This window comes from Pelodiscus sinensis, chromosome 16 (genome assembly GCF_049634645.1).
Source record: "Pelodiscus sinensis isolate JC-2024 chromosome 16, ASM4963464v1, whole genome shotgun sequence".
NCBI classification, from domain to species: Eukaryota; Metazoa; Chordata; order Testudines; family Trionychidae; genus Pelodiscus; species Pelodiscus sinensis.
In genome coordinates this window covers 37,643,542-37,657,940 of record NC_134726.1, presented here as the reverse complement: position 1 = coordinate 37,657,940, position 14,399 = coordinate 37,643,542, and the positions used below count along the sequence as shown (strand labels likewise).

The window sequence follows — 14,399 nt, the reverse complement described above, 5'->3', positions numbered from 1 at the left end:
ACAATCAGTTAGCAAACCCATGCAGCCCTCAACCCAGAGAAGTGAGGAAGTGTTTCCCCATTTTACCAGTGGGGAAATTGAAGCATGCAGATTAAATTACTAGCTGTTGTAGTAAGATGAAGGCCTAAAACATAAGCCTATGAAGCACAGGCCTGGTGTGAGGCCTAGCTAACAATGGACAAAACAGGGTTAACACCAAGCAGAGCTAAGCCGTGAGCAAGAGACAGGCCTCTGCTCGCAGAACTTGGCATGAACAGAGCTCAGAATGCAAAATGCTAATTAGTATTAGGCCCTGGTGTAGAACAGTCACTGGTACTGGTCATAAATTGAAAGCACATGGTACAGCCAGCTCATTAAAAAAGACCTTGGTACCCACTCCCCACAGATATAGACCCAGGTCCAGGAAAGGGTCTAAAATGACAGCATGATGGATAGAGATGGTAACCACGAGGTATAGGGTGATGGGTGGTATCTAAGCAGCATCAGAGGGTGGTAACCTGACAATGTCAGAGGGTGGCAACCTGACATGTCAGCAGTGATGCGTAGGTTGTTAGTACCTGTATAGAAAGTGGTGTCTTGGGGGGACAGTCTTTGGATGACCTAGGGGGCAGTGGAAATTTTCTGTTGATTGAGTCATTCCATTGTTACGGGTTGCATATGCGTAGTGGTTCAGTAGAGTCTACTGACAACTCTGACTGTACTTCACTTAACAATGAACCTGGTTGGGCACCTTCGATCCCTATCTGATTTGTGGTCTTTGGGGGCTCTCTTGGGATCTGCTGTGGAGACTGAGTGTACAGGTCGACATGGCCCACATCACTGAGCACACACACTACTTATCATCAGCGGAGCCAGAGACCTCTGGGGACACGTCATCACTAAATCCTGGCCCCTCCTGACTAACTGCAGCCCTCACTGTGAGTAAGCAGTGGAGAACCCAGATGTCCTGACCTACAGTCCCTTCCTCTAACCACTAACTACACTCTTCCCTCTTGGTGAACAGATCTACGCTTGGTTTCCCTGCAGAAAACTTTTACCTAGTCCTACAGAAATACTAAAGCTACCACACTGTGCTATAGAACTATTCGATCTTGGTATCTCATCACTGGACTGAACTCCCTGACATCAGCTAGAAGAGGACACAGCGAAACTGGACAATAGAAAAACCTTTAATACAAGACAGGACCAGTTAGTGTGTGTGGTGATCCCAGCGCTAGAGTGTGTGGGAGTTGGATAGACACATTAGTTAGATTGAGTGTAGGAACATTCTCCTAATCTCCAGGGCTACGTCTACACTGGCCCCTTTTCCGAAAGGGGCATGCTAATTTTAAACTTCAGAATAGGGAAATCCGCGGGGGATTTAAATAAAGATGTCCGCCGCTTTTTTCCGGCTTGTAGATAAGCCGGAAAAAAGCGTCTAGACTGGCCCAATCCTCCAGAATAAAGCCCTATTCCGGAGGATCTCTTATTCCTTTGAAGTAGGAATAAGAGATCCTCCGGAATAGGGCTTTATTCCGGAGGATCGGGCCAGTCTAGACGCTTTTTTCCGGCTTATCTACAAGCCGGAAAAAAGCGGCGGACATCTTTATTTAAATCCCGTGGGGGATATTTAAATCCCCCGCGGATTTCCCTATTCTGAAGTTTAAAATTAGCATGCCCCTTTCGGAAAAGGGGCCAGTGTAAACGTAGCCCAGGAGTTTTTGATCATGCACCACAGGGAATTTTACAAAACCTGTTCTCTTTGGTGAGCAATATCCCCATTCTTCCCAATCCAAGAGAGCTGAAACAACTGTAAACGCCAGGTGAAGAATCAAAGCCTATCTGCAGAGCCTCTTAATACAAGCCAGGTAGGACAGATCCATTCACCCTCTCTTGGGTGATCCAAAGCCCAATGAAGCCAATGTAAGGACTCACAGATAGGATCATCCAGCCCTTGGTCGGTGGGAGCGATTTCAAATGGTGAAGCCGGTTTCAATCATGAGCAGTGTACTTCCAAAGTCAGCCACTGGTGGGCAGTCTGTGTCTTTGACCCTTGCCAGGATGGGTGTGTAATGCCCTGAGAAATGGACTTCGTCCCACTTGGGGAACGGAGGCCTGAATCCGGAGATGAGGAATGTCGCCTGTTGCTTGCAGGTCCCTCGTCTCTGGACAGAAGCTCTGATCTGACTTGGGTCCCTGCCTCGCCTGCACGATAGTCCCTATGGAGTCCTCTGAGAATGGCCCTCCTCATTTTTAATCCTTCTTGGAGTTTCATTTATTGATGATCTCCACAGCGCCAATTGCTGCAGCCTCTGTGTCTTGCATGAGAGCTTGTCCCGGAGGATGTCACCTCAGGAGGGTACATAGCAGCATTCTGGGTTGGGTCTTGGCTTCTTTTTTCTCTCCCTCTTCTACTCATCTAGCACATGCCTCCTTTATTTCCCCTGGCATGAGAGCCTTCTCCTCTGCCTCCCTCACCACCTGGAAACAGCCTTCCTGTACTCCTCCATCTTGTCCTTCCAGCTCATCTCTACTGCAAATATCTCTTTCCCCACCCCCATCTCCAACCTTCTAAGTTCCTTCTGTGCTAGGGTTCTGTTGCATTATGAAATCTGCAGAGTATTTTGGGAGGGGCAGTTTGTCTGAAAGCTGCTGTACTACATAAAGTTCACTGGGAGAGTGTTATCCTACATATCTAGCACCATGCAAAGTAACATTTCCCGGAGGCAATGGGCCAACCTCAGAAAGGTTTAGTATCTCTTCTTTGAACAGTCCAGTGTGTCACATACAGAATGGAAAGTGACTGTCTGGGAAGGAATACTGCAGAAAGGAATTTAGGGGTCATAGTGGACTGCAAGGTAAACACGAGTCAACAGTGTGACACTGTTACAAAAACCGCAGACATGATTCTGGGATGCATTAACTGGAGTGTCGTGAGTGAGACATGAGAAGTCATTCTTCCGTTCTGCTCTGTGCTCAGTTGGAGTATTGAGTCCAGTTCTGGGCACCACATTTCAAGAAAGATCTGGAGAAATTGGAGAGGGTCCAGAGAAGAGCAACAAAAATGATGAAAGGTTTAGAAAACATAACTTATGAGGGAAAACTGAAAAAATTGGGTTTGTTTCATTTGGAAAAGAGCAGACTGAGAGGCGAGCTTATAGCAGTTTTCCAAGTACCTAAAAGGGTGTTACAAGGAGGAAGGAGAAAAATTGTTCTCCTTGACCTCTGATGACAGGACAAGAAGCAATGGGCTTAAATTTCAGTAAGGGAGGTTTAGGTTGGACTTTAGGAAAACCTTTCTACCTATTAGGGTAGTTAAGCACTGGAATAAATTGCCTGGGGAGGTTGTGGAATTTCCATTGCTGGAGATAGTTAAGAACAAGTTAGACAGGCATGTATCAGGGATGATCTAGATCCGTGGTGTCCAACCAGTTCTGAAGCAGTAGCCACTACATTGGCTACTGCTATAGCGAACTAGCCACACTCAATCGGCCAAATAGACACATGTGGCTAGTGGCTAGCGTGTCGGATACCCCCAATCTAGATGGTGTTTGGTTAATGTTGCCAGGTGTCTGGTATTGATCCGGACAGTCCGGTATTTTCGCCTCCTATCTAGTAAAAAAAAATCAGAAAATACTGGACACCTAAAATGTCTGGTATTTTCTGATTTTTTTTTCCCCAGTCAGGAGGCAAAAATCCTGGGTGCTCATCAGGTTCCGCAGGGGAGCTGTCCGGCCCGGAGCAGGGATGCAAGATGGTGGATGACCACCGGTAGCCTTTTAGGCCAAAAAACCTCAAAAGTGTTTCTTATAGGGGCATTTCTGGCTTGTTTTTTAATTTTTATATTTATTTATTTTTGCTCAACAACTTTGGTCTCCCCCCTTTTTTTTTTCTCAACAGAATTTTTCCCCCAGTGGGTTGGGTTTTTTTGGGGGGAGGGGCAGTATTTTGGATTAAACCATCTGGCAACCATATGCTTAGTCCTGATGTGAGGGCAGGGGACTGGGGACTTGATGACCTCTTGAGGTCCCTTCCAATTCTGTGATTCTATGACTAGCATTCTAAACTGTCAGGTTTGGTTGGCTCTGATCTGGATTCCTAATATGCTTTAGGCCTGATTTTTTTTTTTTTTTTAAGGAATCTTCACTAGAAATGTGAACAGTTAACCAGTGAGCATCACCTTGCCTGGTGATGCTTCCAGGTTACATACAGTTAATCAGTGGGGGCTGAAGCAACCCCCCCATCCACCATAGGAAGGGGGCAGCTTCAGCCTGGTGGGGTCTGCTGGAGCAGCCCCTGCCCACAGTGGCTCTGGCCTGCTATGTCAGAAAGAGGGGCGCTCCAGCGCAGCCAGTGTAGCTCCCTTCTCTCCACCTGCCCCCATTTTCCCAGTTAACTGGTAGGTGTTTTACCAGTTAAACATACCATTTAATGGTTAACTGTTTATCTGTGATTTTACATCCCTAATCTTCCCCCATCTCCCCTTTACGTGAGCGCAGTTTTGTGCAGTAATTTGACACCAATGAGGAAATATACTTGTTACTATATTTCCTGGTTAAAATTTGGGTGATGCGGGTGAGTTTTATCAGTAGGCTTAGTTTTTGCTCTGGCGAGTAAGGTGTTATGCTTACTTGAAGAAGGGTGCCCAGAGGGGAATTTCCCAGAACGCTTTACAGTCCAGTATTACAGTAGTTAAACAAAGGGTAGGGCATGCCCAGAAGCCAAAGTGATCTCAGTAGTGCATAGTTAATAACCAATAGGGTTGCCTCTCTACTTCCTGGTCTTGGATTTCTTTTTTTACAGGAGCGGGACACAGGCTGCTTTAAAAACAAAAGGGGCTGAATTAGAGAGATGAGCACAAGAAGAGGAAAATGTAGGAAAATTCTCCACTCAGGAAGCAAAAGCTTTGTACCACTCCAGGGGCCTCCTTCTGGTCGGTGTATAAATACGCCTGCACTCTAGTGCATCTGAACATCCAGACAAGCAAATCATCTCTCTCCCAGGAAGCCAGTTCTTTCATTGCCCTCCCCTTTTTAATATTAAAGAAGGCTTCTGGATTGGCCAAAGTGTCGAATCCCTGGTCAGAACTTTGGGACAGCCCGTGACGATGAAGTTTGCAAATGACACAACAATGGGGAGAGGGTTAATAATGGTGAGGACAACCGGTCAGTGACACAGTGATCAGCAACCCTTGGTAACCTGCATGCAAGCGAGTACACACTTTAATACAACTAAATGTGTCTGTTGAGGAAGAACAAATGAAGGCTGTATTTACTGAAAGGGGGACTTTCTCCTGGGGAGCAGCGACTATGAAATAGATTTGGGAGTGTGCAGATAATTAGCTAAACATAAGCTCCTGGTGCAACGCTGCAGCCAAAAAAGGATTCATGTGATCCCTGGGTGTATAAAGGGGAAACTCAAATAGGAGCAGAGAAGTAATTTTACCTTTGTATTTGGCGCTTGTTAAAATACTGTGTCCAAGTCTGGTGCCCGCACTTCAAGAAGGGAGTTGACAGATTGAAGAGGAATCAGCGAAGGGTCACACAATTAGAACATGTGCCCTTGTGAGCGAGCTCCTTGAGTGCATCTCTTTAGCGCAGAAGATTAGGGATGACTTGATTACCGTATGTAAGTACTTAGATGGGGAAGAGCTATACTGGGCTCTTCGATCTAGCAGAGAAAGGTCTAAACATGATCCAAGGCCTGGAGATTGAAGCTGGATAAATTCCGACTGGAAATAATAGGCAAACTTTTAACAACCCAGCCATTAATCATTGAACAGTTTACCAATAGTCGCGGTGGATTCTGACAGATTTTCAGTCAAGACTGGATGCTTCCTAAAAGATCGGTCGAAGCATTAATTCGGGGCAGGTCTCTGGCTTGTGTTATGCAGGGGTTTGGACTAGACCAATGTTTCCCAATTTTATTTGGCCACGGAACCCATTTAAACTCAAAAGAATTTTGTGGAACCCCTAATAACAGTATTATATATGGAGCTGAAAAAGTAGACCACAAATAAGTAAGGATAATAATAAACAAATGCTAAACAAGGTCATGAGATCGACACAAATGAAAATTGTTTTCAATAAAATTCATAAATGCTTAATATTAATTATTATTTTTTAAATAATATTATTGTAATGGAATTTTCTCGCGGAACCCTTATTTTCACTTCTCGGAACCCCGGGGTTCCCCGGAACACCATTTGGGAAACACTGGACTAGACAATCACAACAGTCCCTTCTGGCCTGGGGAATAGTGCTAGAGATGCAGCCATGTTAGTCTGGTGTAGCTGAAACAAAAGACAGAACTATGTAGCACTTTAAAGACTAACAAGATGGTTTATTAGGTGATGAGCTTTCATGGTGATGATCTGAGGAAGTGGGTCTTGCCCATGAAAGCTCATCACCTAATAAACCATCTCGTTAGTCTTTAAAGTGCTACATACTTCTGTCTTTTGTTTCACCTTCTAGCCTGGGAATCTGTAAAAGAAGCAGCCAGATAAACCCATTGCGGATTTGACTTTGAGGCGAGTGCATTCTGGGCGGAATTCGGGTTGCTTTAGCCTTTGTTTCTCAACTAGCTCTGCAGGGGAGTGAGCATCCAATGGATGCACCTAGCACATGAGTTCATACACCACCCCCTCCAGTCTCAGGGCTTTGATCTCAGGAGCTCTCCATAACTGGGGACAGGAGGCAGATTACTGCAAACTGAGGGCTCTTTGTTTGAAAAAAGAGTGTAGGGAGCATATTTCTTGGCGGCAATAATCAGATGGCTCCTATCTCTGAATTGTTGCCTCTTCCCCCCCTCCTCCCCGCATTCTGTTATTACCCTAGCCTCTAATTTACCGCAGCTGGGTTTGATGAAGGCCTGTAACCATAAAACGCAGGGGACTTACCAACATTGAATTGTTTTTATCTAATTTATATCTGAAAGACAGGGCCTGTTGAACAGGCTTCTCTCTTCCTACCTGCTTGTTAATCTGTGCAAAAGGGGAGTAATAATGCTCAGGACTGTGGTGAGACTTCATTAAGTAATTGCTATTATTATCTGTAAGACTTGGTTGCCACACGCTGTCTGGAGTGACTCACAGCTGTGAGTGCCGACCTTCGGACAGACTGTCAAAAAACAAGGGCAACCGCCCCCTCCGCCCCCAGTTGGGGTATGTTCTATCATTATTTCATCAAGCCAGTAACAAGTAACGATGTTAAAATGCATGTAATTGGCTAACCATGTCCTTGCTGAAAATTTCAGCAGTTACACGGTTGCATGCGGGGCGGCAGCTAGGGATGTTAAATATCGGTTAATTGAAGAGTGGGTTAACCACATGAATTCTTATTGGTTAGTCGACTATTTGATAATCCCCCAGGGAGGGGGTGGCAGCCAGTGCACTCCGGCTCCACTACCAAGGAACCCCCTGCCACTTCATGCTGCTGCCTCTGTATCAGAGGCAGCAGTGCAGGGTGCCAGGTGGGAGCTGGTCTATGAAGGGAGCTAGTTTAAAAACCAGCTCTCCTTGCGGACTGGCTGCCTGCTGCCACCCCACACCGCTGTCTCTGATACAGAAGCAGCAGCACTGGGGAGGGCAACAGCCCCTGTCCAGGACGGGCTGAGCTCCCAGATCCGGCATGAGCCAGAATTGAGCCGGGCTGCCTGCCTGGCTCCTAATACATTTTAAATGCAGAGCTGCAGCAGGGGTAGGTTCCATACCTGGCGCAAGCTAGGACTGAGCTGGACTGCTGGCCAGCCTGCTACAAAATTTACTGGCAGGAGGGCAGGAGGGGAAATGCATATAGTCTATAGCACTAACCTATAAGTGTTTGCTTATCAGTTAATCAGTTAATTGACTACACTATTACATCTCCAGTGGCAGCCAGCTCCCTGGGAGCTGGTGCATGCCGGGAGCTGGCTTTTAAGCTGGCTCCTGCCATGCACTGGCTCCTACCTTCCACCCCATTCCCAGGGAGTTGACTGCTTCACCATGCTGCAGCCTCTGTACCAGATGATGAACTAGAGGCAGCAGCATGGGGCAGCAGCCGGTTCCCTGGGAGCTGGAGTGGAAGACACGTGTAACCGTTTGGGTAACCGATAAGCTCATGTTTATCAGTTACCCATTTAAATGACTTCATCTTTACCTCCCTAGTAAGTTGTTTGAACCCCTGGCTCACTATCCCAGTCTTATGGAATCATGCACAGTCCCCCTAGCCGACATCCTTGCTGGACTAAAGTGAAAAAAGTCACTTGAAATTCCAAATCACACCACCTCTGGTTGCTCCGAGTCTCAAGAGACCAGTCACTTCCCCCAGATCAACTGGTACTCCCGATCTTACACCAAAGACAAGGCTGGCCCCCAGTTCAATAGAAAACTAACTCCCGGTTTATTAGCTAAGAAAAAGAATGAGTCATTGAGAGGTTAAAGTAGGTAAAATCTATGTGAAGATGAATCACCATTTGCGACTCCAAATGGTTGCGGTGATGTAATAACGGTCAGATTCCCAAGAGTCTTTCTCGGCACCCAGATTATCCCTGGGGGTCTCCGCTTTGCATCTGGTGCACTTACTTGCCTGTTAGAATCCAAACCGTTCTTTGGATCTATTCTTAGATCTGCTTGCAGAAGACAAGCTGGCAGTTTCTCTCCTTACTTAGGCTTTTCCTTTGATGATGGTGGGGGAGGAAGGCACTGTGAGTCTCTGACCTTATGTCATCATCCCAGTGGACATTTGCTTTGGAATTAGCGCCTTTTCCGATCCTGTCCTTCATTAGCATTCCACAGAGCTGCTTGGAGGGCTGGTGTGTTGCATAGTGACGGGGTATTGACAATGTACATGTTTGCTATTACGTTCTGACTGGACACGGGTACGTAAAACAATGTATGGAGCATCCCGTTCTTTTTAAACACCCTAAACATGAATTGCTTTGATCCTACTCTAATAACGGACAAGTGCATTAATGTGAAAACACCCTGACATGACCCAGTCTGCCAGTGTCAACCCCCAGGAGCTGTAGTTGTGGCCCAGGTAAAGCTGTCCTTGCCCATATGTAGGATACGCAGCTGCATTGGGTACCCAGAAATGTGGGGCCCTGCTAGGTCTTAATGTCCATCCAGCTGCTCTTCCTACCCCTGGTCTGCAGCTCTGCTTCCTTGGAAGAGACAGTAATTAACTTGCACGTGACAAAGCTGGCCAGAGTCGTTAGCAGAACATGGAACCTGGGAAAGACCCATTCACGTGGTAATGAAGCCATTTAACAGGCATTTGCCCACCCCAGGTATGTCCTGTCAGTTTCTGAATTGACTGTATGAGTTGACAGGACCTCGACACTTGCTTTAAAACTCTTTTATTAGTGTGTTGCTGAAGATTATAAAATTCAAAAGGAGTCTTGTGACACTGTAAAAACAAACAGGTTTATTTGGGCATAAGCTTCTGTGTGTCAGAGCCACTTTGTCAGATGCATGGAGTGGAAACCACAGAGGCAGGGAAATAGATGTATCTAATGCACACTAACATATTAAAAGAAGGGAGTTGCTCTCACGTGTGGGGCCAGCCAGTTCTGCCAGGGTGGGGCTGGCTCACTCCCAACAGCTGATGGGAAGGTGTGAATTCCAAAAGAGGGGAAATTGCCTTTGTAGTGAGAGAACCATTCTATGTCCTTCTTTAGTCCTAATTTGATCATGTTAAATTTGCAAATGATTTGCAGCTCTCCTGCAGCTCTCTGTAGTCTGGTTTTGAAGCATTTTTGGTGAGAGGATAGCTGCTTTTAAATCTGTTCTCCTGTTTTGGAGGAGTTACCTTTCTTGGTGTCTGATTTGTGTCCATTTATCTTTGGTGCAGAGACTGGTTTGGTCAGGGTACATGGCAGAGGGGCATGGCTGGCATATGATGACACAGATCACGTTAGTAGATGTGCAGGAGGATGAGCCCCTGGTAGGGATGCAAAATCCTGTTTAACATTATGTTTAACTGGTTAACCAATTAAAGGTGGATGGGGGGCCCCCTCCAGTCTGGCTGGGCTGGAGCGGTCCCCCCACCTGTCACGGCCAGGCTGGAGTGTCATTCCCCCCCATTGCCGCAGGCAAGGTCCAGCGGCGGGCAGGGAGTTGCTCCAGCTCCCATCGGTTAACCAGTTAACCATTCACATCCCTGACGCCTGATGGTGTATGGCTGGTGTGGTTAGATCGCTTGAATAGATGTGTGGCTAGAGTGGGCAACGGGGTTTGTTGCAGGGGTGTGGTTGCTGATGAGGATTTGCTGCAGGTTGGGGGCTGTCTGTAGGCGAGGGCTGGCCTGTCCCCCAAGGCCTGGGAGAGGGAGGAGTTGCTTGCCAGGGCAGGCTGCAGATTGTCAATGATGCACTGGAGGGGTTTGAGCTGGGGGCTGGAGGTGAAAGCCAGTGGTGGTCTGTTATTTTCCTTGTTGGACCTGTCCTGGGGTAGGTTTCTGGATACTCATCTTGCTCCGTCCGTCGGTTTCTTCACTTCCCCAGGAGGATATTTTTAGTTCTAAGAATGCTTGATACAGATCTGGTAGGTTTGTCTCTGTCTGAGGGATTGGAGCAGGTGTGGTTGTACCCCACTGATACTAAAAAACTGTCACCTCCTCCCAGGCTGTCATCAGGGGGAAAGGTGCCAGTTTACTAGTACTGTGTAGGGCCCCATAAATCTTAAGGGTGTCCTGGAGCCCAGGACTCCATTGTACAAACCCAGAACAAAGAGAAGTGCTGTCCCGCTTTACCTCCTGGGTGGAGGGTGTTATGAGAAAGCAAATGAGCCTGGCTACAGGCTACAAGACAGGGCATGAACCCTACTGTAATACTACTATTACCCCAGCAGAAAAGATGGCACCCCAAAAGAATACACAGGATCACATTTTCAAAAGCACTTGGGTGTAAGGCCTGTTGCCTTCCAGCCTAAGTCAGCCAGGTAGGCACTTTTGAAAATCCTCCCCAAGATTGCTAGGGTTTTAAAAATGCTTTCATCATTGGATACATGTCTTCAGCAGGGAACTATTGCATTCTTTTGAACAGGGATGGGGACCCTTTTTTGGGCTGCTGACAAGTGAGAAAAAACAAAAACAAAACCAAAACCTCCTCACCAAGGCAGCCCTCCCACACCAGAGCCTTGGGGGGCCCAGGCTAGTAGATTTTGTGTGCTCCAGCCCTGCAGTGGGGCGGTATAGAGGCTGGAGCGCCAGCGCAGGCCCCCAAATGCTCGGGGACCAGATCCAGGCAACCCAGGGGCTGCATCCAACCCTCAGGCCTTAGGGTCCCCACCCTTGCTTTAGAATGACACAATCCCACCTACACAGAAATGATCATGGTCGTCTCGGTTCTATAGATGCAGAGCGAGTGAATCGGCTACAAAGGAGCTAACGAGACCTATAGATTTTTCTGGCGTCATTGCCAGCAAGGAAATGCAGCCAAAGTTATTGCACCAGAGGGAAAAAACCCTGTATATTGACATTGGTGGAATCACTGAATCATTGGTGGAAAATTAACATAGTAACATTTCTGTAAATATTTTATACAAGACACTGTCTATTCTATGGGGAAAAGGCTTTGTTAGCCCCTAACTTAACAGAGTCCTTGGCTGACAAGAGGCTACCTGCCACAACCTTGACCCCAGTGCCAATATGGGCCCTGCTGCATGTGAACCCACAAACTCGTTTTTGCCTAGCATACCCATTCGTCTCCTTTCAGAAAGGTCCACGGGCCAGCCGAGGCACAAGCACCACTTTGTTGCCTCCGGATAAAGGACACACCAGCTGCACCCCTGCACTTTAAATTGACTTTGTTAAACCAGTATGATTTGTGCGTGGAGCCGCCCGAGTCAGCTTGGGACCTGGCTTGTAATGATTTGTGCCCTGCTGCCTGTTTGTCACAAATCCCGTGACTTTAAAGCAGCTCTATAAAATCAGATGGGCAAGTTGCAACCGGAGGTTCTTTTACTCAAAATATTTCCTCCTGAATCTCCCCGTCTTTAAGCAACTCTCCCTGAGTTTAATGAGCATTTTTCTCCTTTGCGATAAAGCCAGGAGGCTAATCGGAAAGTTTGAATACGCTAATTAGGGCAAGAGGAACCAGTTTGGCTCCAAGTAAGAACTGGCTTGAATCTTAATCAGCAATGTACACCTGTTCAGCTTGGAAAAGTTTGATATAAGTTTTCTATAAAAGTTGACTCCAGCTCATCTGAAGAAGTGGGTTTTGCCCATGAAAGCTCATGATACTATATATTTTTTTTTTAATATATTTTTGTTAGTCTCTAAAGTGCCACAGGACTACTCGTTTTTAAAAGTACAGCCTAACACAGTGAACACATCTGAAACTATAAGTTTTGTGTCTGCACTTCCCGTGAGGAAGGGCAGTTTAATTGGGTTCAAACATCACTTATTTAACAGGAGAACCGATCATAGAATCACAGCTGGTCAGGGTTGGAAGAGAAAGACAGCCCCCTGCTCAAAGCCAAACCGATCCCAACCCAATCATCCCAGCCAGGGCTTTGTGAAGCTGGGACTTAAAACCTCTGGGGATGGAGATTCCATCCCCTTCCTCGGGAACCCATCCCAGCGCTTCCCCACCCGCCTAGGGAAATGGTTTTTCCTAATCTCCAACCTAGACCTCCCCCACTGCAACTTGAGACCATTGATCTACCCCATCGCAGGGTCTGTATAATACATTCACGAATAAGGACCACCATCCTTGGAACTTCTCTGCACCCTTCCCTCCAAGGACTTCAAGGTACAAGACAAACTAATGAATGAATCCTCACAGCCCCTCCGGGGGTGGGTAAGCACTGTCCTCTCCATTTTACAGAAGGGGTGAATGGAACTAAAAGGCTTCTCTTCACTAGGAAATACGGGGGTGTATATGCCAGCAAATGCCAGGTAAAATCCTAACGAAGGCAGAATAGCTTGTAATTTCACGTGCCAGTAAGTCAAGGTGAACCCCAGGGAGGAGGCTAGGCCAGCTTACAGATGAAAACTACAACTGCCTTGTCCGCAGCAGGATTTTACCAATGTTAGTGAACGTGAGGTCAGAACATACCTTCCTCCCTCGTGAAGATAAGACTTGAGTTATGATGGCACGAATTCAGAGTTGCTGTTTACACTGATGCAACTGCAAATAGAATTTGCAAAGGAATGCACTGAATCTTAGGGCCCTGTCTCATTCAACATGGGATCCCTGCCCGAAGTGGGTCTGGCCCACGAAAGCTCATCACCTAATAAACCATCTTGTTAGTTTTAAAGTGCTACATACTTCTGTCTTTTGTTTCAGCTACACCAACACGGCTGCATCTCTATCATCATTCTATGTGCAGCATTCAAACCTCACTCCTGTTGCCTTCCCTCTTGACGGATCCCAGGGTGCTCCAGAAAACCTGTATCATGTGGCACTGCTGAAATGCAGCTCCTTCCGGGGTGGAGAGACAAGAAGCCACAGCAAAAAGCATCGTGAAAGCTTATTTGGTTCCCCACGAAGCTGCATTAGAAATTACAGCCATGAGCCCTCGAGACCGAGAGCGCTGTGCTGACCATTGTGTCTCCATGTCCTCAGCTCCAACACAAAATATGTCCTGCGCTGACATCCTATCAAACCCTTTGAAGTGTGGCCTTTGACCTCCTTTCCTTAGAACAAAGTAGAGGAATTTCTTCTGCAACAGGGCGACTTTCGTCACTATCGTAGCTGGAAATGGTGTTTCTAAATATGTCCCCTGCCCCTTGCATAACCTCTGACAAATGGACAGAGAAAGCACAACCCTTGGTAAAATGCGTGGGCTGCTCCCAAAGGGATGATGAGCCTGTTGCAATAGGCTGCTTGTTGAACAGGAGCCCTTAAGATATGTTTTAGCATCTAGGTGCATTGATTTCCCATCCCCACTGGACTTGGTTTCTGAATCCAGGAAACATAAAAGGAGTTAGCTCTGTTGTCACCTTTCCATCATGATGTACTTGCAGCTCATTCAGGTGGGAGCTTCTCAGGGGGCTGGTTAGAAGACATGTCTCCCTCATCCTCTTGAATCTTTCATTTCCTTCCCCTAATATTTCAGTGAGAAGTGTGACTTTGATCCAACAATCTCGCAGCACTTAAATGTTATTGACCCCTCACATACCCCTTCCAGGGAAGGGTCAGGCAGTACCACCATTTATCAGATGAGAGCCGAGGCAGGGAGAATGTATTTACTCTATTTTAGGTGAGTTCTTATACCACCCTCCTCTTTTGCACCTGAGCACCTTCCACATGTGCTTGAAGCACGTTGGTCGCAAATGGTTGGTTCTTTCTCACAGCCTCTCCCAAAGGGTGAGCTGAGTGTGCCGTGGACAGGGAGGATAAATATGTATCATTTAAAAAGATCAGATGTCTGTATTTTTTAATTTAGATAGACTTTTCTTTTGAAACAATAACCCCATTCAGATTTGAACTTGACA

General features: G+C 46.7%; 1 protein-coding gene across 6 annotated transcripts in view; it reads left to right on the top strand.

Annotated features, from left to right (window-relative positions):
- The window catches only part of NOXO1 (NADPH oxidase organizer 1), a 38,985-nt gene that overhangs the window by 7,810 nt on the left and 16,776 nt on the right, over positions 1–14,399 (top strand). The window contains exons 1-2 of one of the 6 annotated variants that reach the window (XM_075899833.1): positions 3,912–4,378; positions 4,783–5,607. The exons of 3 other annotated variants lie outside the window; for them this stretch is intronic. The gene's annotated coding sequence lies outside the window, so the exon portion shown is untranslated. Of the gene's footprint in view, positions 1–3,911; positions 5,608–14,399 lie in introns of those variants that run through there. 2 more of the 6 variants (XM_025187832.2, XM_025187834.2) reach the window with 2 other exon arrangements.